Raw genomic sequence first — 20,986 nt, forward strand, 5'->3', positions numbered from 1 at the left:
AAAATTAAGTTCCGGTGATTATGAGGATAAAACAATTGTTTATGTATGGGCAAGTCAAAATATTTCGCTTGATGGATACTTAGCCAGGAGAAGGATGGAACTGGACATTTAAGGATTAATGTAAATTGGGCATTAATGGTTCCAAAACAAGTAAAAAGATCAACTATTAGATATGTTGAATATGGACAATTACAAAATGTTGAATTTCGACAGTTACAACTGCAGTTTCTTCGAAATAAGTTGTTATTACTGAATAGTTATTGATAAAATGCTCTGGAACAAATTCAAACCCTTTTGATGATGCACTTGGTCCACTAAATATTTTTAGACGAAAACTGAAATTTTTATTAAAAAAAAAAAAAAAAAAAAAAAAAGAAGAAGAGGGAAAATGTTAATCCAAATTAAGATAGTAATATAATAATAACCTTATGAATGAAAACATGATGATGCAAACCAGCATACTAATTTTTGTAAAGTTTTTTTGAATAAAGAATAAAATGGTCTAAAAAGATATCTGTTGAAAAATATTTGTAAAACAAAATTTATTATTAAGTTTTACAAATGAAAAGTAAAAACAAAAACAAACAATTAAAAGTTAAAACAAAAAACAATAACAACAATTAAAAGTAAAAACAAATAACAATTACAAAGTTTTACAAATTTTTTTTTTCAAAAATTCAAACACAAAAATTATCATTGAAGAGGACTTTTTTTTTCTTGCTTTGCATTATTTTTAATACAAATTCAATCAAGACGTGTTCAGTTATCTGAATTAAAATTTCCAATAAGTTAATTAGTAATGGTTATAGAAATTTTATAAAATTCATATAAATATTAACTATCAACAATTGATAAAAAAGGGATTTATAAGTTTTTAAATATCAATATTTAAAAACACTATATTTGTTCCTGGACTCAAAACACTGTAAAATCTGTTTCTTACATTTTTAGTAATTTTTTTTCTAATTTATTACCACATTTTTTTTAATATTACAGCAACAGTATAATAGTATAGTAATAACTATGATGATTTTTTTAGAAAGAATGGCTATATGTTGTACTTCAAACATATGTGGATTTAACTATCTAAACGACGGATGTAATTGATATGGAAAAATAATATTCAATGTAAGTGTATATTTATATAGATAGAGACTACTTGAAATTGTTAAACACATCTTGCTATCAAAAAAGATGCAATACTATATATATATTAAATAAATAATGGATAACTCAATCAATAACCATTTAGTCCACAGTTTCAATTATCATAATATAGAAAATTAATGCAAATCATCAAAGTGTATGCGTTTCATTTTTTAAAAGATCACTATGGTCCACATATAACCGTACAAATTTTCTAGTTCATTATGCATCCATTGCCTGCCTAAAATGATGTACTAAATACAAGTACTTTATAATCCCTGAAACAAAAATAATTATTTAGTGTTCGGTGGATTCTGGAACGATTAAGTATTAGGACGACAGGGAAGAAATAGATAAATGGGTGATTTAAAGGGAAATGTTTCATGGTGCAGAAATCTTTCACAAGTGCTGATTTATAATTTATATGATTAGAAAACGATATCTAGAGTTTTAGTGCTTGAATTACGGCTATAGACTGAGTGGAAATTTATCCTTATTTATAGGTCATACCGTGATCTTTCAGCGTTTCCATCAAATCTTTTCGAAAAATCTCTAATATATAAAAATCTCCTTTTGATTTTATATCGATATATATGACTTTGGGGGCCATTAAATAAGATGCCGGTTTCAGTGATACGTCTTTAATATAACATGATTCAGAATCTATATACCTCAAAATGAAACAATTAAAATCGCAAAGAAAGTTGTAATATCATTTAATACTTTTTGCACTTTATAAAGATCTATCATTTTTTTTACTTATAACCAATGAAATTTACTAATGTATAAAAAGATTTTAAATGTCCCCATACCTATCAGCTAGCATAATTTTCAGAAATGTACTTTTTCTGAAATTTGTTTAATTAAAGCGTAAAAGTTTAATTAACAATAACCGCATTTTATTAAAGCATATTAAGTAAAATTTAACTTGAAAAAAATATCTAAAATTTTCACTAATCAAGATTATTTATTTATTTCGTTTCTTTGAAGTTTCTGAATTTCTAAATGCAGAGATTTTATTTCTAATAAAATGCTAAAATCTTTTATATATGCACAAATAATTCATACAAGTACAAATAATTCATATAAAATCCCAATAAAAGCATTATTGCTATTTATATAAAATATAATATGATTAAGTTAGCCAACTGAATAATTTTAAAATCAAACAATGCTTTGGAGCGAACCGGAAAAACTTTCACACTATTAAATGACCTGAAGCTATTTTCCCAAATTGATTAGAATTCAGAGAAAGCATTTACAAGTTGAAATGTATACAATGCGAAACATATTTTGCACAAAAAATTTATAATAACTATTAATAATTTTAATTATAGCATTGTTAAATTTTCTTAAACACAGCCTTGTATTTTTTTAAGACAATAATCAACGTCGTATTTAACATATTATATTTAAATACTAACGCCATACAATGAATAATTTACCAGTTTACAGTTATGGATAAGAATAAAATATTAATTTGCTCTCAATCTAATTTAAAACTTTTTGCTCTTAAACCAAGATATTGATTTTACATAAGTGGCACTACACAGGATATCCCCCACAAAAATGGAACAATCCTTTATTTTCGATATATTGAACCTAGATACACACTTTCTATTATAAAGTTACGTTAAATAATATAAGTGAATGTATGGAAACACTTCAACTTCTCTAGAGGTTGATAACAAAAATTAAAAAATTAAACATGAAAATTAAATAAATATCCCTATGGTATATAAATGTCAATTAGTAAATCATTTCTCTTATATTCATCTATGTGCACATAAATTTTCACACTTTTCTCCGCAAAATTTGTTGTGATAAAATTAGTGGATTTCCTGAGATAGCCAAATCTGAATTGCTAAATTTAGAGGAACTCATCACATATTTAGATGAAAATATTTATAAAGAAAAATCTGTTATACACAGAAAAAATATCGCATACAAATATTTGTTTAGTAGCACATCATTCACCCATAATAAAGATTTCAAAGAAATTTTCAAGTCACACGAATTGTTGTCACTTTGATTGAACGACAGTTGCAATTTTGACTTAATAAAGGAAGAAAGCGAGAAAAACTGGGCATTTAAGGTATTTCAAAGAAGTGACGTATTTCCGCATAAGAAAATAAAACTCTTTGCTCGCAGTAAATTTCGTGATATTAAGCTATATAAAAGACAATTTTTTTTTCATTGACGAGGAAACTTTGAAATATTAATAATTGATGATATACACAACTGCCATATAATTGCACGTACATGCAACTATATCAGTATGCACCATTAGACAGATGTCGAAAATACTCATTTTGAACAAATTTGATTCATACTTTAATTAACGCCAAGATTATTTCAAGGCCATTTAAAAAAAAATTATGAGCTAATAAACGGAAATTTATTTTCTGATTCTTACCTTGTAATATTGTGATACAGGTATTTTTTGAAATGCTTATGATTTATGATTCACGCCGTATGTTATGAAAATGGTTTAATTCAATAAATTTACCTTCTCTTCAAAATGTGTTGACTGAAACGAACCGAATATAAAAGAAGCATTTTATTAATTCATATTTTTGCTCTATAGAGGCCGTATATAAAAAATAAAATCTTTAAATTTTTTTTTAGCATTTATTTTCACAGAAGTCAAAGTGCACTTTTATAATTATTTAATGAAAGCAATTAAGAATATACTTTAAGGTGAAATGTTTAAATATAATAAACGTTTTTGGAACAACCTATATAAAAAAAATTGCAAACATTTTTCTAAAGACAGTACCTCATGTTGTCCTATATTCTATTATCCTTATATTTTTTGCAATGCAAGAAACGTCTAATATTACTTTCCATGAGAGTTACATAATATTGAATAATTTAAAATAGTTTAAATTGCTATATTTTTATTTGAAATAGCAATATTTTAAAAGAAGGCTCCTTGAACTATTCACAGTCGAGATTACTTTTGATCCACAAAAGGGTTGCCGATTTAATTTTTGCAGAAAATTCTGGAGTGATTTGGTTCTATCGGCTACATCCCAGTGAAGGGCTATACTTCCTATAAGAAGAATTGGTACATTGAAAAATATGCTTACTTTGTAGCTGCTCGCAGTAACGAGTTACTTTCTATAGCAGTCACTCATTCGAATACACTTGATAGCCAAGTGCAAAGCCGGAGATATTTTATTTAAATTCTTTGATATATTTATCTCTTAAGTGATACTTGAACCATTTAGAATTATACGTTTATCGAAAAATATCTTACATATCATACCTTCTTCTTCTTACGTACAGCCGATCACCCCGCCACCACTGAACGTAGCAGTATCGCCTTAAATATCATACCAAGTATAATTCGAATACCAAACTAATATAATTGAAATATGCCAAATTAATATAATTCAAATTCCAGAGATGTCGAAAAAATAAAATTGACGAGAGAATGGGGATCACAGTCACGTATATTCAGGTAAAATTTAGTTTTTCAAAGTCATGATCACTCTGGGTTTAATAAAGTCAATGAATAATTCATTTAGCCTCTAAATACAACAAACAAGATCTACTAAAATGGCGCAATTTGATTCACCCAACGCAAAACATATTTGCTACTCATAAATAATTTCAAAATTTTTCTCTTTTGTCTCACAAGACACTTTTTTTTATGGTTTTTCAGTTTGCTTATTTCAGTCTCCAGTTAAAAATCCAATAGTTGTTAATCAAAAACTTCATATACGGTTTAGTTTAGTTTAGTTATATTAACGTCCCGTTGTAAAGCAACACTAGGGCTATTTTGGGACGGGCCTCGTAATTTTGAACCGCGGTCAGATGACGAGAACGACACCTGAGCTGGTACCCCCCTCTCCACACCACACCACTCCATCGGGAGGACGTTTGGCATGACGGATTTAACGTGCAACAGAGCCCCTTACACGACGGTTTTCGGTGGAATCGAGTCTCGAACCTGAAATCCTACGGCTCACAAGCTGAGACCTTACCACCAGGCCACCGCGGCCTCAACTTCATATAAGGAAAATTTCTTCAGAACTTGAATATGTTACATTTACATGTTATTACTTTTCCTATTTCGAAAGATTGTTTCTATTTAACGAAATTTTTTTTTCCTTGCAACATTTTGCATTTTATTATTTGTAGAAGATTCAATAAAATCTATAAATAGATTGCCATGATCTCAAGAACCCTTACTCTTTATAGAAAGTATGGACCTGAATAATTTTTTACCATATTCATGAAGACATTGTACTAGTTTGATATCCCAGGAACATAAAACATTATTAAGAGTTACGAATTTAAAGAAGACAGTAACGTGAGTAATGAGGATAAAAATAGGGAAACAATTAAAAAACTCTTACACATGAAGAAATGATAACGATGGGAACTGCTATTTTAAAAAAAATGTTTCAATTGTTGTACAAAAATCTTTCCAAAGATTTTTATAAAAAAAAATATTTTTTCTTTTAAATTCTTTTTATAAAAAATGCGTAATATAAATCAATCTTGAACAAAGCAAGATTATAGACACTTTCAAATTTAAGAATGTATATCAGCCAACAAAGCAGAAAGATAAAATTTAGTCTTTTTCTCATTTTTATAATTAAAATTTTTTTATTTAATAAATTTTTTTATGAAAAACTCTTTAAATAGAATATGATAAGGCTTCGTGAAACGTAGTATCGCTGTAGTAATAAATTCCATTTGAAATAAAATTATTTACGAAAGATACAACCAGATAGTACGGTTAAATTGATTGGAGTACAATTTAGTTAAGTATTATATAAATTAAGTCAACCTTAAAAATAGATTCGTTGATGTAGTGATAATCAAATGAATTTTATTGTACTTAGAAAGATAACAAAATTTTTAGAAGAAATTTTACGCTATTTAATCAAACTTAAGTAAAAGAATAATTCTTTAAAACTTCTTGTTTAAGAAGTATATAAAGTATACTAGAGTCAAGAAAAAAATTCAACTGCCATGTACTCATAAGTTTCTACTGTTTTGAAGTTCCATTAATTAATAAGGTTAACAGTTGTAAAAAATTGCATAGTTATCAAACAATTAAAAACTTTTTTATAATTTTGTCAGCCTGCTTGTTATTCAGTCTATCTGCTTGTGAACACGCTAGCTTGCAAACGGAAAAAGACTAGATATATAACATGATATATGCAACTATTTCAAAGCTTCGGACTCGAACAGATTTTAACTCGTACATAACAATTAAACAATAAGGTAAGCAATTACGTAATAAAGTCAAACGTATACGTTCTCAAGAAGCGAAAACATCACTGAAATTGGAAAAATAAACTGTGAGGGATAATTATCTGTGTTAAAAGAGAAACCATTATTCTAAAACCGGGAAAAATTTAATTTGGTTGCCATCAATACTATTAACTGGCATTATTAAAAGATTAAAAGAGAATTTTATTCATATGGATAGATAAAAATTTGTTATCTTGGCTTGCAGTTACAGGGAGGGAAATAGAGTTTAGTCTTACTGAGTGACAACCAGAGAATGTAAGCAATACACATTATATTCAAGTGATGGAATCCAACTTTTTTACTCATCCTTAAAATTTATTTAGAGTAGAATGGATAGTTCAACAAGAAAGAATATCCATTCATGCTGAAAGTGGAGTTAAAATTTTGTCCTTAATGAGCGGAATTTTTTCCTCCTTATACCAGCTAAAATCCAGTTGATCTAATATGATGGGAAATACTAGGCAGTATTGATTCATATAGTATATTCTGATAAAAAAGAGCAATTTGAATTCGTTATAGAACATCGAAATGCAATGAATGCAGTATGGACATTTCCCGCCTAACTGAAATTCCGTCTCTGTACGATAGATTTTCTGAAGAGTAGAATTAAACAGACAAACTGTCCGACTCATTAAGAATAAGGATAATATTTTCTTTATTTTTGAATGAAAAGTAAGTTAAATGTTGGATTTTGCTGATAAAAATGATAATAATGATTTTCAATCTTGATCATTTTTTTTGGAAAAAAAATATCTTTTCTCTCTCTCTCTGCTTTCATGCTAAGAAGACAGGAAGGAAATAGATAATTAACTGCTGCCGGAAGTCCTTTTCATCTCTGTCTCCATTTTATCCTTTACGTCTTTCATAAATTGAAATTTTAATTACAAAAAAAAAACACGTTTAACAGTTCCTTGTTGTTTGACACATCATTAAATAAAATGTATTCATAAAGTGAAGAGATGTCTCCATAATACGGATTTGAGTTTTAATTAACAATATCAATTAGTTCATTGTTTCAGTTTGCACTATCCGCCTTCGACAATCAGCTTTTCACTTAGATTTTCTAAATGAATATCTGGACTGCTGAATATAAAGTAAAAGGATTAGCAGTGTCTTCTCTTCTCTTCTCTTTATTGTCTTTTGAATTTTGTTTATTTTAGGAATAATGTAATTTTGATTAATAAGCTTGTAAAACTTTTAAAGCAAAGAATTCGTAACTTGAAGTATTGTTTCATGAACACAAATTTTAATTTCTCTTATAAAATGAATTTAATATTTTAAAATAATAAAATAAAAAACAATATTTTAAAAACACTTTTATAAATGTATTAAAGCAGATAAAACATTTTTTTTTTGTGAAAAATCTGGAATCGAAGAAAAAATTATAAAATAGGTAAGTTGTTGATTTAAATATTCTTATTGAATTAAGATTTTAATGATATATATATCATTAAAATATGATATATATATATATATATATATATATATATATATATATATATATATATATATATATATATATATATATATATATATATATATATATATATATATATATATTCTTACCTGAAAGGGTAAGAAAATGTTGATGAAAATGTAAGAAAATGCTGAAAGGTAACCTGAAAGGGTATATATATATATATATATAATAAGTTAATATAAATTTAATAATTTTTTTATGAATTCATCTTTTTTTATGGTTATGTGCTTATGAAGAACTTTTTTTATGATACTCATCGAGGATTAATTTTCTCATCGTTTTATTCTCAGCCTTTCATGCATATAAAAATTTCAGCTGATTGATTTTTACTTTGATCTGTTAATTTTTGTGAGGGAAAAATATTTTCTATGTTCATAAGCACATTAATAAAAGTATTATTTCAACTTTTAATTTTTTTTTATTTTTTAATCCTTAGTACGTTTTATAATTCTTTTCTGTAAGTGTTATGGATATTTTGTAATCAGTTTTTCCTGATTCAGCACCAGGTGGCGGCTGTCACATAGAAACAAACTTTTACTAAAATTAATCGTGAATTATTATTATGTAAGTATTTGAAAATAATAAAACAAGCAATCATTATGGCAAAACTAAAATCTATTATGTGAAAATATTAAGATATTACATGGTGATGGGAGCACACAAGTGAATGAACTTTCAGAATTGTAGTAAATCAAAAAGCGAGTGAGTAATTGACAGCACAATTCTACCTTTACAAACATAAAGTAAGGTAATTAAAATAATTATAAGCATAAAATAATTATTATTAAACAATAAACCGAAAAAAGGTTAAAACTTATCCGACATTAATAATATAAATAAAATCTTGATAAGTCAAATGCTATCAAGCGAAAAAAAAATTATTTCAAAATTTCTACTTCTCATTTCATTTTAACTTTAAATAACAATTTAAAGAAATTGCAGTTTAATCTTTTAAAGAAGGATTTTGATAAAGAAGTGAATAAAAAAATTTTCCCTGTTCAAGTCCCCAAAAGATAAAATTTATGATCCTTTTTGTCTTCTGGTGGAATTATTTATTCTTGTCTTCCTTTATTGCCAACAAACCTACTCAGCGCACAATATAATGGAAAAGCAAAAGGACACAAATCAGTTCCTATGAAAATGAATGATATCTTAATGTTTTATCAATTACAACTATTGCACCAATTTGCAGCTAGAAGTATATTACTCAGCTGTGGCAGTATTTGTAACAATATAAGGAAAAGATTAACCACCGAGTTTCTGAAAATATGAATGACTTGATATTAGCACATTTACATGGTTTTAAGAAGAAAAACCTGACTCTTAATTCCTGCATCTGTTCGAAAGTGGAAAAATTACAGAAAACACGATCCAATTGTATTCGAATCGATTCATGGATTTTCAAAAAATTATTAAACCAGTCTTTTCTTAACTTTTAGAGTTAAGCAAAGTAGCAATTAAAAGATATAGTACTATGAAGCAGTGAAAATGCTTTCTATTTTATCGTAAAAATAAATTATTAGTTCTAAACCATCGCTCATTCAACATTTAAACTCAATGTGTTTTGGTCAAAAAAGGTTTTTTGTCTTAAACTTAAAAGAATAATTAACTTATTCAATTTCTCAAGTATTAAGTAGTTTTCATAGTTTTAATATAGATAATTTTTCATATATTTTTTTCTTTTGAAATCTTCACACTTCTACTCCTCAATCAATAATCTCATTTGTATTAAATTTAGTTTAATTTAATACTCCACACAATTTAGTTTAATTTGGACTCCACACAAGAATAATTTGGAAAGAATCTAGTGTTCAAGTGACGAGGGCAATAAAGGTTTCGTCGCATCCCCCTCTCCAAATTTGTAGGCTATAGAAGTTTGAAGAGATGAGCGATAACAAAGGATAAAAGTTAAACTAAAGAACATTTGATACCGACGGATTTTAATGATTAAGAACATCAAGCCATTGGTGGAAGCAGATCGACCCTTACTTTCAAAAGCCGAAATTCTCCTTTAAGGAGACCCCTGACCATCTTCTTGATAGAGCAGGATTTCTTTTTTAAATTACCAGGATCTTGACGGCTTTTCCGAGCCACTGTTGAAGCGATGAGAGACATAGACCCAGTGGGTGCCAATCACATCAATATTACGGAGACAAAATTCTCCGTTTCTACGCTTTTCCCCTTTTTGAAGTCAATTATGTCAATGGGATATATGCTATCATTTGCTCACCCGTTGCCTACAAATCGGGAGGGGGGAGGCTAAAAAATTAAATTGCATTCTTGAAGTCACTGATGCTCGCTAGATCATTGTATGAAATATTCAGCTTTAGGATTTCGAATGAAAGGATTCAATTAACATTTAAAATTGGATAGTAATAACATTCTATTTGCAGAATAAGTAATTAATAGTAATAATATATTCCACTGTTAAAGGTTAAATGTGCCGTACCAGTTTTTGTAATTTTTGAAGAGGAAAGAGGAAGCAGTGTATGATATTACAGCATAGTGAAAGATAACATGCAATTAGTTCTTATATAACAAAGGCAATTATGTTTAACACGTGACTGTGACGTCACGAAATTTGACTAGATTGTCATATTAGCATCAAATATTGTTCGATATCACCATGAAGTTGATATTCTGAATGCTTCATAATATTTTAAAGATATCGTAGCAACATTGCATAGAATCTTCTGTCAATAGAAAGAGGATTTAGACTCTTACCAAACCTGAAAAATTCTCTTAATATCTAACTTTTTGGGATCCTATTATGCGATTTGTCAAACTAATTGAACCAAACAGGTGTAAAAAAATATAGTCAAATGTCAACTCAACGGACTGCAAAATTAGATAAAGCAAAATCGTAAATTTGAAAAAGCATGCCAATTTTCAGGATTTTATTATTCATATTTTTGCAATAACCATTTAATTCATTCTGCTTCTATGTATGTACACAGATATTATGATAATTTAATATAACATCGGTAAAATTAACAATTTACTGACAAAATGTAAAATAATTATTATTTGATTTCTTAGAAATAAAACATTGGTTTTATTAAGATTATTTATAACATTAGAAGTATACTATCTCCTTGAAACAAATTCTTGCTAATTAGAAAGACAATTAGTACATTAGAGCAATATAATTGAATATAAATTAGTTCAAGGTTTAGACATAACTTATTTATATTTAATGAAATAAAAGTCCTGATTTGTTCACATAGTAAAATATAGAATGTAAACATAAAGCTTATTAGAATATCCGATGTTATTTTAAAGAACAAGTCTGATTCTAATGTCATTAAACCAAGGTAAATCTATATTTTTTTAACTAATTTATGAGCAGAAATTATAAAAATGGTATATATACTAATATCAATTTGTATATATATATTTTAATATATATAATACTATATTATAAGCTTAAAAGCAAAATCAATCAGAAATAAATATACGAAATAAAATCGCAGATATATAGATTAAGTTCTTAAATTAAAAATTCAAAATTAAAATTAAAAACTAATGCGGCTTGAAATCACATATGCGGCTGTTTCAAAAAATTCTATTAATAACAAAAATAGAGATGTCAATGAAGTAGATTTTGCAACATTTACATAATTAGTAAAATTTCAAATACTTTATTGCATTGCAACAAGATTTTGTAATGAAAATTAATTGATTGGATTATCTAAATGTTTTAGATTTTTAATGATTAGTTCCTAAATATTTACATCATTTAATTTCATCATGAGATTGAATTTAAAAAAAAACCTTCAAGGAACGGAAAAAGTAATTACCTGTTGGTGAGCGGATGAAAATGAAACCAGTGAAAAGTACACCAAAAAGTGGACCGCTTGCGCCGCGGACGACTTTGTGAAGAAACGTTCAAAAAATCACTCAAGCCCGTCCCTGATAACCTGAAATCACACGGAGCGCCGTCTAGTGGAGACAGCATCGAAGGCTCGGACAGGAGGAGGAAGAAGGCCAGAATTCGAGAGCGAAAATCCGATTTCGCGCGGCTAGCGGAAAGAAAATAATAAAAAGAACCGAAAAAGCGGAAGCGGAGCGTGCTCACTTTCGAACATTTTCAACAAATCGTTTCTGACACGCTTGGATCAATTTGGATTGAAAAACGAGAGCTGTTGTCTTTTGTTTTCTGCTGGCTGTGACAAGATGCCGAGCAGAACCGCGAGTCCAAGTGCACAGATATAGCAGGTGCTTTTCTAAGGTCGACACTTTGCGGGGTTGTGGCCTACTAGCACCTTTTTTGGTCTCCCACTTTCGTGCGCAATTATATAAATTTATGTCGTTCTGCCTACAATTTAATTTGGTGCGCTGATTATCTGTGTGCGATTGGTTACCCACCCCTACAATTGGTATAAATTCGGAAAGCCGAGTTTCTTAATATATTTCTGGTTCAGTAAACTTTTTTTTTTTTATTGCTTTGTGACAGGGATTGTTTGAAATCGTAAAGCACAAAACAAAAATAAATACATGATAAAATAAATTTTTTTAAATAAACAAAATTTGAAATTGATCCAAGGTTTCTTAGAGGACAAAAGAACAAAGGGATATTTGAAACTTATATCGTAATTTAAAAGCAATCAATTCACTTTATGACTTGAAAGTATGTTGATTTAAAGAAAAATACTGAACAAATATTACTTTTACCTGAAGAAGAAAAATTTCATAAACCGTAATCCAGCATCCTCAATCCGTTCGAGTATTCAAATTAACAACATGATCAAAATTCTGAAATATATATGCAGGCAGGCAGATCAGATTTTAAGGCAAACCGGTTTCGACAAAGATCAGTAAAAGCAGTTTCGGTTAATCCCGAGACTTGATTATCTGAAGCAGAAAAACTTCACATATCTGCAATTAAATTATTTTCTCATTCGTATAACTAGTGTGAGAGGGAATTAAATTTATAATTATTCTAATAATGTTGGTCAATAAAAATTTGTAAATAAAGAAGAAAACTATAATATTCGATCGATTGGATCTCATACATATCACTAATGAATTAGTTTTGTTGTATACATGGTGCTTTCTCTAATTCTAACCCAATAGTTAATTTTAGATGTTAAATAGTTAGATAAATTATCTTTAGATGTTATTAGAATAACATCTAAAACTAGACAATAGCTGGCCAATAGATGATTTTTTTAATATTATTGGAATAAATCAGTAGATGTAGGTTTATTCCAATGAGAAAATATGTTAAATGGCATAATGAATCATATTTTAAAATGATTGAGCTTAACACTTGAAAAAACTATCATTCTCATTTTTATCCAGCTTATGAGTCCTAATAATCATATTTAATGAAGTTACTTAACACAAGGATATTCCAAATCAAATCAAACACTCTTCAGTCCCCACATTAAGAAGCTCTATTTATATATATATATATATATATATATATATATATATATATATATATATATATATATATATATATATATATATATATATATATATATATATATATTAGATAGTTTTACACTTTTCAACTGCAACCTAAAACAAGATTCGCACATCGAAAATCGCTTCTTCGAACTCTTCTAATTTGAAGATAATCAAAGTTTTATAACTTGGTCATTTTATTCATAGAATAGCAATGTTTCTAAGGCTGTATTTCAATAAGTTTTTATATAAGTTAGTATTACTTTTTAGAATTTCCTATTATTACAATATTAACTATTATTATAAATATTATATTTCCTATTATTATAAATATTATAATAATTCCTATTATTATAATATTTCCTATTATTTACGATTTCTTTAAAACTGAACGGCTAGATTAACTGAGAATATTAGTTATGCTTAATGTCTATTAAATTTCATATGCCTAGCTTCAAGATTCTCTCAATAAAGTATTTTTAAGTATTAAATTGTGACATATATGTAACTACGTTTCTTTATAAGCATGCGTTTGTCTTAGACATGCATTATTGTGTATATGAATCATCATAATGTAGTCCAGTAACATAATGCAATCATTAAAGACATGACTACCAATAATAGTAATTTATCTTCTAATTCTAAGTTGTCTTTCACGTCATTGCAGCTGCACTTTCTTATGCCTTGTGTAAGTTGTCATATAATTGAGATAATCTTTCTTCTTTAACTTTCAATAGAAGAAATTCACGCGGTTGAAGATTTGATGAAGTAAGGAAACCAGTCTGAATTTGACTTCTGTATTTTCGGAAATTTTTTAATAACGTTTTTTTATTTTAATATTGTCAAATTTCAAGAAAAATTGCACAACAACTAAGATGGATGGTTAAAAAATGTTGAACTTTAAAATAATGCAAAAAATATTCTTGTGCATATTTTTAGAAAAAATTGCGGAAAATGCCTCTTTTAATTTTTGGTTAGCCGACCGATTCGATGTACTCATTCTTTCTTCTCCCAAAACAAATTTTTGCAAAATTTGGTTGGTGTAGGTTAATTGATTTGATCCATAGAGCGTTGACGAATACAAACATTTTTTTATATTATTAACGGGGAAAGAAAGACGTTAGTGTGCCAAAAATGTTTTTTCTTAATATGACAAATAGTATTTGAATATAAATGTAGACTTCGTAATTTTTTCAGCTTTCCATAAATGTACTTAAACAATCGTGTGGCGAATACCTTGTGGTTCGCAGCCGAGTAACATGACCACAATACAAAAGCAATTGCTCGTGTAGCGTAGCTGTTAACTAGCTTATACGATTTCACCACAATCGTAATATAAAGCACTTTTTTTAATAAAAAAGTGGCTTATTTTTAAAGTTTTAGGAATAGCTATTTTACTACGATGAGATTAATTAATAATGACCAAGTCTGACATTGGCTCAAATGCAAAAACCATTTCATACAAAATAAGGGGAAACTTTTTTTAACAAGTGTAAATGAATTTCGTTTATAATGTAAAACATTGTTCTTAAGTTGTTAAATAAAGTTGAATGTGTAAATTAAGAAATTAAATATATTCTAATTTCTTAATTTATACATTTAATATCAGATATAGATTTTTGAGCGTCACCTTTAATGACTCATGATGTATTTAGAAAATAAATTATTTGTACTTCATTTTAATGAGAGATGTTATTTTAAATGTTTGAATAAATTATTAGATAAAAAATATTTAACTGGAAAAATCGATCAAAACTATGTATAGATTGTTTAAATATGCATCGTTTAAACTAAAAGAAATATAACAAATAATATTTTAGTTAACTCATTTTTTGCCAATTTCAGTAGATCATAGATTTAAATAGAAAACTGAAATTATATATAGAGGCTTGATTTTTGCACTTTAAATCCTAAAACTGAATAATTAAAAAGTATTGAAAATTTAATCAGTTTCTTTTTTCTGTGCTATTATTCTTCATTATAATATTAAATAGTTGTTACAATATGATGTTAAAATGCACATTAAAAATCATGTATTAATATCGTTAAATTAACATAATAAGGAAGAAAAATTATGACAAAAACACCTTATTATCAGATTTAAATACACATAAATTAAAACAGAAGTAAAATAATAAAATTCAATCTATATAGAGAATATATATGTCCATGACGATATAGACTGCAACTGCTTTTTAAAAAAGTTTTCTCCTACGTTTCGCTAAATCAAAGCTCATAAATATGTGAAAAAAAAAATTTTTTTTTTCTAGTGCTAATCTATATAAAAAAAAAAGCAAAACAGTAAATTTTTAGAATAGAAGTTCTGAAACACAATTTCAGTTCTCGCTGATGAAATCTCAATTCGGTCGATTCAAGTTTCAGACTTAAAAATGATTTATATTCAGGTGTCTTAAGGAAACTACGGAAATTGCAGTTAGTCATCATATTTATTCACTGGTAAAAAAAATGTTCAGCCAGTTCTCATACGAAGTATAAATAATGTTATATTCATGTTAAACAAAATTTCCCTTGCATTCAGTACGTATTTACATACAATTGATCTAAAGAATTTGTTTCTTCTTATTTATATTCGTAATCATTTTCTTTATTCTCCTAAAGAAATAATTTATAGAAAACCGAATCGCTTTTAGTATATTATACGAGTTTCTCTTTTCTTACTTTGAATACAATTCCTGTTTTAAAATAATGTGATCACATGCGGTAAATACATTTCTAAACATTTTAAAATTGTCATATTATGTCTAGATAAAGCACTGTTTTGATCTGTAGCATATTAACCCGAGTGGATGCATAAATTTTTCTTAATAGAAAAGGATCATTATCGTCAAAACCATCATTAGTACTTTGAATTAATTCAAAAAATCATTTTTCATTAAATACAAGCAGCAAAAATGGAAAGAAAAGTAAATTAAATATTGAAAAACGAATAATGATTAAAATGAGTAAATTGTTTGAAAGATAGTAATTATTCTGTTTTTAAAAAAATATTCACCGACTAACAAGATACATGAAAAAAAATGCATGTTATATCAGATAACTTGTAAGCTATTTTTTTATCTTATCCTCATTTGTTATTTAGAAACAATTTTCATATATTTTTTTTTACTATTATTTAACAGAAAAACCTCATTTTTATTTTAATTATAATATTAAAGCAAGCTCAAAAGTGATATGTACAAAATTTCATTTTAACAATGACATTATTTCAAAGCATTTATAATCATCACTTATATAAATTCATAAATGTTTTCTTACCTTAATTTCCAAAGAGCTTCAGTAAAATTGCTCGCTAAATCAGAATAATTGTTTATATTTTGTGACAGATTTTAAAAGTGATCTATCTCACGTCTTCTCTTGTAATAAAACAAAAAAAAAATGAAGCTCAAATGAACATAATGTCTTAAATTTGATTTCCTCATGGCATTCGGATAAGAAATAGAGGAGAAAATCAAATCAAGTTCATATTATTATTATTATGCTCTGTTGATTACATATCATAATTTCCGTAAATGTTGAACAAACATCTTGAAAGGTCAATGTATGTAGTAATGACATTATTTTTGAAACAGTCTGCAGACATATTCCACAAGGAAAATTCCTTTTAGTTTTCCAATTTAGCAATAGAAATTTTTTTATTTCATTATGTTTATATGCATTACTATGACGAAATAGATCATAAGTTTGATAAACACGCAAGTGCTCAATTTGATGCTTTAATGAAATTAAAGGTTAATTGAGAATTAATTGAGGTTGTCTTATGGTCAGTTTCGCTTTGCACCAGGAAATCGCCATTTTCATGTAGTAATTCTTAATCTATTTCTTATTTTATAGACTCAGCGGTGATAAATGTTACCACCTACTGTGCCTACTTGCTGGCGTTTGTGCCAGTTGAGCAAGTTTAATCATTTGGAGAAAACTATACCTTTCACTCTTATATAACCGTAATTTAAATAAAAATCATAGTTACATATATGTGCATGCATGTTCCGCATTTTTTTCTAAGCAACTGCAAAGATTTTAATCAAATTTTACATATTATTATTCTAGATAGAAAAAGAATCTAGACAAGATCAACTTTTCAAAATTGAATAAACATTCAATTAGGAATGAGTCGAAATGTTTATGTTTTTGTAGAATGACTTCGGAGAAAATAATTCCACAAGGAAAATATTTAAAACATCTTAAAATTCAAAATATTACCTTTTCTATGATAATAATTTCAGTTTCGTACGTTGTTTCCTATAATTTTTTTAATAATTTTTCAAAATTTAGTAAATAATTGCATAAATGCAGACAATTTTGAAAGAAGAAAATCATAGATATTCCGTTGTTAGGTAACTGCATTTTTTAACTACCGTTTTTTAATTTATCATTTTCTGAAGTTTGTTTTAATATTTTTGTATCGTTTTTAATTGGTCAAAAAGTTTTTTTTTTTTTTTTGCTTTGGAAGAACAAGTATACAAATGCAGAATTATTGCCAGAACACATTAGTAAATTTCTGAAAGAACATTAAAAATTAAGCATTTTAAGCAGATTAACAATATATAACAGGAAGAATTATTAATTCGGTTTATTATTTTTCAGAAAATTAGTTTTTGATGAATTTTAAAGGATTATCTGGTTCAATCGATATCTTTATTTCAATTTTTTTAAACGCTTCAGATGGTAAAAGTTTTCTGTCTTATAACGTTTTTATGCGTAAGTTGTTTTATAATATAGATAAAATACTTTAAACCTAATTATTATGGAATGTTAGCATTTCATATTTAATATTACTATCTGTAAGATTTTTGGATATGCATTAAATATATTCTTAGTTACAAACTTAGAGTTCTATTATTCATATTATTTATAATTTTCTCATCCATAGTTGCGCATTCATCTTTTAATTCGGATTTAATCGTGTTTTTTTAATCAAAAGTCACGATTAATTCCAAATCAGAAGAAAAATCACGATTAATTTGAAAAACACATAACGAAATTTAATTGTTTTATGCAAAGGCGATATTGAAATTTCATTAGCACTCTACAAGCATTTCTGTAATTTTTATAATTTTGAAATAGATATTCTTTGGGCAGAGATTAATTCAACAAACAAAATGGCTATTATGCTTAATTTTATAGATAAATTTGAAAATACCCATGATTAATAGAACAATGAAACATACAAAATTTATTTTGCTAACAAACGTTTGGTGTAGCTATCTTTTAATACTGATAATCTCCCAACAGTAAAATATAGTGTATTAAAATATGCCACGAATTGTTTTGAAGAATTAATTAAATTCATAACAAATAGCGTCTCTTTTCTAGAATTTTTTATTTTTAAGAACATTTTTCTTGTATTCTTGTATTCCTGAAATTTTGTTACAAGCGGAAGGAATTTCATGAAACTCAAACAACATTATGATTCCACAGTTTTAATGGATTTCTTATTACTTTTATAAAAAAATAAAGCAGAAAATTCAAGCATAAAGTAATTTAGTTAACACGCAAGAAGTAATTTGCTTTGGTAATTAAAACATACAATTTGCTGTGTACAAACACAAAAGTAATTTGGAAAAATGGTTAAAGGTTATTGTGGAAAATACAGGTAAAATTAGAATCTCAATCAATACAAGTGCCTGGTATGCAGAAGTAAATATTGAATGGAGATAATAAAAAAAAATCTTTGTTCACTAATTGTAATTTTACATTATATCCAGAGATTGAATTGATTTTTCAGACGTTAAATGATGAAAAATTTTAAACTTAATGCGTGATTTTTGCAAATTTTATATAATGGTATTGAAGATTAGAACTTAAGATTCTCTTAGTTAAAATACGCCAACTCATTTCCATCGTACATATCGTTGCTATAAGCGAACAGAATGTAATTACACATGTATCATGTTTTAGATGAAGTTAATTAGTGGGAATTTTTCTCTGTCATAATCTATGGAAACATATAAAATGCTTCTGTTTTATTTAATAGAAAGAACTATATATAGTTTACTTGTAGCTATGTATCTTCTATTATGCAAATGTTTTACTAATGTGTTTTTAAAATGTTTAATTATTTTTTTCTTTCTACTAAATAATAGGAAACTATGACAAACCAAAGAAGTAAAAATAAAGCAGTTTAATTTAAATAAAAAATTAATAATCAACTTCTATATATCCCTTTTCAATACCAGGTTAACAACACTGGAAGCTAATATGCATAAAAACGCTGGATATTAAATATGAATTTGATTCCATTTTTGGCAATGATAACAGAATAAAACTTCTATTCTCTATCATTTGCTAATATTTTGTAATTGAATTTAATAGCAAAAAATTACATAATAGAGTTAATTAACTTCATCTATAGAAAAATTACATAAAAAATTACATAAAAGTAAAAAAAAAATAAAGATAAATGTGTTTTTTTAAGACATTTAGATGGCAATTTATTTCCTAATAATATGCTTTGTTAAAATTTAAAGAAGAGAAAATGGGTTTACTTTTATGCGATAATAGAATTCGAAAAGGTTTTCCTGATCGTTGAAGAAACATTAAGTGTAATGGCTACATGTTAACTTAATAACAGTTATTTGATTTAATTTGATATCAGTCATCTGATTTATTTTACAACAGTTATTTGAAATTTCTATAAAAACTGTTTTCATAGATTAATAGCTTCCCGTTTGTTTTTTTTTTTCTTTTTGCAATATCATTTAATTTTAAATTTTAAAATCACTGAGCCGAAGTAGGTACAAATAACCTTAAATCAAAGCTATCGTAAACTCCAAATTCATTAAAAATGCGTATTCAATCAATTAAAATAATTAAATGAAATAGTAAATGCTATGCCTTTTTTTAATTTAGAGAGTATTTATAAAATAAAAAGTAAATAAAGAATAATTTTGGATTTCTCGTTAATTTTTTTAAACAATTAGAATATAAATTATTACTACTCTATATTTACTGAAGTAAACAAAGTAATTTTACGATAAGAAAAGACTGTATATAGGTCAAATTTCTTGGAAAAGTTTTTTTCATTAGAATAACTTTATGTTTTTGGAATAATTTAATGCCTCACTGAATTTAATGTTTTAGAAAAGAAAAAAAATTACCTCCGTATGACACATAAAGTGCTTGTAAAACATGCCTGTAATTAAACAGGGCACTTATATTGATTCAAACTTTATGGTTTCTGGTTCTGAAATTCTTTAAACAAAAGATTTATGCAAAAATAAATTCGAACAGGTAATTAACTTTAGTATTCCCTAATGACCCTGGCAATTAATTAAATTTAAACTATACATTAAACTTTTCTTTAAATGCCAAACTTCAAAATTCCTTCAATTTCTTAAGATGAGCGTATTTAATACTAAATCCCCGTAGTTAAAATAAGTATCAAGAATTTCATTGAATAGTATTCAAAGAATGAATAGAACAGAATTCATCTCATGAATTCTATTCAAATAATATTCATTTGAATAGTATTTTAAGAAGAGAATATTTTATATTTATTAACATAAAATAATTCTAATATTTCATAATCTTTTTTAAATTTGAAAACAACGATGTTTCCTGTTATTACTCAAACTGAATATGAAGAAAATTATATGCTAACAGATTTTACAGTAATCGATTCAAAATATTAATTTATAAGATCATGCGAAATTT

The 20,986-nt window shown here is 26.7% G+C and overlaps 1 protein-coding gene across 3 annotated transcripts in view; it reads right to left on the reverse strand.

Moving 5' to 3' along the window:
- Positions 1-20,986, reverse strand: part of LOC129963368 (clotting factor B-like) — a 109,701-nt gene that overhangs the window by 35,853 nt on the left and 52,862 nt on the right. Inside the window, exon 1 of one of the 3 annotated variants that reach the window (XM_056077704.1) lies at positions 12,575-12,598. The exons of 1 other annotated variant lie outside the window; for it this stretch is intronic. The gene's annotated coding sequence lies outside the window, so the exon portion shown is untranslated. Of the gene's footprint in view, positions 1-11,700; positions 11,772-12,574; positions 12,599-20,986 lie in introns of those variants that run through there. One more of the 3 variants, XM_056077703.1, reaches the window with a different exon arrangement.

The sequence above is a fragment of the Argiope bruennichi genome, chromosome 3 (genome assembly GCF_947563725.1).
Source record: "Argiope bruennichi chromosome 3, qqArgBrue1.1, whole genome shotgun sequence".
Lineage (NCBI taxonomy): Eukaryota > Metazoa > Arthropoda > Arachnida > Araneae > Araneidae > Argiope > Argiope bruennichi.